Source organism: Artemia sp. Qi Xiang Cuo, chromosome 15, assembly GCF_049724085.1.
Source record: "Artemia sp. Qi Xiang Cuo chromosome 15, ASM4972408v1, whole genome shotgun sequence".
In the NCBI taxonomy this organism is placed as follows: domain Eukaryota; kingdom Metazoa; phylum Arthropoda; class Branchiopoda; order Anostraca; family Artemiidae; genus Artemia; species Artemia sp. Qi Xiang Cuo.
In genome coordinates this window covers 19,729,394-19,732,401 of record NC_142808.1, presented here as the reverse complement: position 1 = coordinate 19,732,401, position 3,008 = coordinate 19,729,394, and positions in this window count along the sequence as shown.

Sequence of the window (3,008 nt, the reverse complement as noted above, 5' to 3'; positions counted from 1 at the left end):
GATGTAGATGACAAGAAAAGAATTTTAATAAGGGATAGCTTTACTTCTTCGATGTGTACTGTATAATACACAAGTGGTGTTTGAGCAGTGTTGTCAATTTAAAATAGAGTTTAACGTTATAGATTACTAAAATTTGACACTAAGACAGATGTAGATGACAAGAAACAAATTTTAATAACGGATAGCTTTACTTCTTCGATGTGTATAATACACAAGTGGTGTTTGATCAGTGTTGTCAATTTAAAATAGAGTTTAACGTTATAGTTTACTAAAATTTGACACTAAGACAGATGTAGATGACAAGAAAAGAATTTTAATAACGGATAGCTTTACTTCTTCGATGTGTACTGTATAATACACAAGTGGTGTTTGAGCAGTGTTATCAATTTAAAATAGAGTTTAACGTTATAGATTACTAAAATTTTACACTATGACAGATGTAGATGACAAGAAAAGAATTTTAATAACGGATAGCTTCACTTCTTCGGAAGGATTTTGTACGGGGATTAATTTTACATGAGGAGGGGGTGGTTTCCAGGGGTGAAATTTTCAGGGGGAAATTTTACTAATTTTTTCCGGAGACGTAAGCTAACGTTTAAATTAAATTTGAAGGTCTTTTGTCTTAGGTATTTGCTCCTCAAATTTTTAAATTGAAAAATGAGTGTGCTGTTCTATTAGTAAAGAGAATATTTCAAGCTTTTATCATCAAAAATGTGGAATTTTGCAGTTTTGACAGAGTAGAAGGATTTTGCACGGGGATTAATTTTACATGAGGAGGGGGTGGTTTCCAGGGGTGAAATTTTCAGGGGGAAATTTTACCGATTTTTTCCGGAGACGTAAGCTAACGTTTGAATAAAATTTTAGGTCTTTTGTCTTAGAGATTTGCTCCTCAAATTTTTAAATTGAAAAATGAGTATGCTGTTCTATTAGTAAAGAGAATCTTTCAATATTTTATCATCAAAATTGTGGAATTTTTTAGTTTTGACAGAATACAAGAATTTCTTACGGGGGTTAATTTTCCCTGAGGAGGGGGGTTTCCAGAGGTCAAATATTCAGGGGGAGATCTTACCGAATTTTTTTTCGGAAACGTGAGCTAACTTTTAAATTAAATTTTAGGTCTTTTGTCTTAGGGGTTTGCTCCTCAAATTTTAAATTAAAAAATGAGTGTGATGTTCTATTAGTAAAGACAATCATTCAAGCTTTTATCATCAAAAATGTGGAATTTTGTAGTTTTGACAGAGTAGAGCAACCGTGGCCCGCTCCCCGTGATCAGAAATTAAATTATAAAAAAGTTTCTTCAACTGAAAGTAAGGAGCAGCATCATCAAAAGCTATGAGCTTGATAAAATTGCCTGATTATCGAATAATGTTGAAGCAACCTCAAACCGTCGACATGAATGAGCTTGTCTTTAAGGGGGACATTTCCGTTTAAGAGGGAACAGGTGTCTTTATACGAAAACTACTTCAACCATAGCCAACCCCCTGCGACCATAAATCAAATTATCCGAAGGTTTCTTTAACTGACAGTAAGGTGCAGCATCATCAAAAGCTATGAGCTTGAGAAAATTGCCTGATTATCGAAAAATAGGGAAACACCCTCCAAAAGTCGACAGGAACGGAATTGTCTTAAGGGGGAAATTTTCCATGGAAGAGGGGAAGGGTATTTTTACATGAAAACAACTTCAACCTTGGCCCGCTCCCCGAGATCATAAATTAAATTTTAAAAAAGTTTCTTCAGCTGAAAGTAAGGAGCAACATCAAAACTTAAACGGGCAGAAATAGAGGCTGTTTCAAAAGATTTAGGATTCATTAACTTTCATGTTGCCAGTCAAAAGCTATGAGTTTGAGAAAATTGCCTGATTATTGAAAAATTGGGCAACACCCTCCAAAAGTCGACAGGAATGGAATGGTCTTGAGGGGGGAATTTTCCATGGAAGAGGGGGAGGGTATTTTTACATGAAAACAACTTCAACCGTGGCCCGCCCCCCGCGACCAGAAATTAAATTATAAAAAAGTTTCTTCAACTGAAAGTAAGGAGCAACATCAAAACTTAAACAGGCAGAAATAGAGGCTGTTTCCAAAGATTTAGGATTCATTAGCTATAGTGTTACCAATCAAAAGCTATAAGCTTGAGAAAATTGACTGATTATCGGAAAATGGGGAAACACCCTCCAAAAGTCGACAGGAATGGAATTGTCTTGAAGGGGGAATTTTCCATGGAAAAGGGGAAGGGTATTTTTACGTGAAAACAACTTCAACCGTGCCCCGCTCCCTGAGATCATAAATTAAATTATAAAAAAAAGTTTATACAACTGAAAGTAAGGAGCAACATCAAAACTTAAACGGGCAGAAATAGAGGCTGTTTCAAAAGATTTAGGATTCATTAACTTTAGTGTTGCCAGTCAAAAGCTATGAGTTTGAGAAAATTGCCTGATTATCTAAAAATGGAGAAACACCCTCCAAAAGTCAACAGAAACGGTATGGTCTTAAGGGGGGAATTTTCCATGGAAGAGGGGGAGGGTACTTTTACGTGAAAACAACTTCAACCATGGCCCGCTCCCCGCGACCAGAAATTGAATTATAAAAAAGTTTCTTCAACTGAAAGTAAGGAGCAACATCAAAACTTAAACAGGCAGAAATACAGGCTGTTTCCAAAGATTTAGGATTCATTAGCTATAGTATTACCAACCAAAAGCTATAAGCTTGAGAAAATTGACTGATTATCGGAAAATGGGGTAACACCCTCCAAAAGTCGACAGGAATGGAATTGTCTTGAGGGGGGAATTTTCCATGGAAAATGGGAATAAGAAAATTATGGAAAATACAATTCTCTGGTTCAGGTGTGAAACTTAAGTCTATTTTTGGAAAGAAAAATAAAACTATATCCGTAAAATCTGAACTAATAATTCAATATTTTTTTCATAAAAACAAACTTTTTTTAAAACTTCGAAATTTTAAACTTTATTTATATTTTTTTTCTTTTTGTACGCATCTTAAAATGTCAAAATA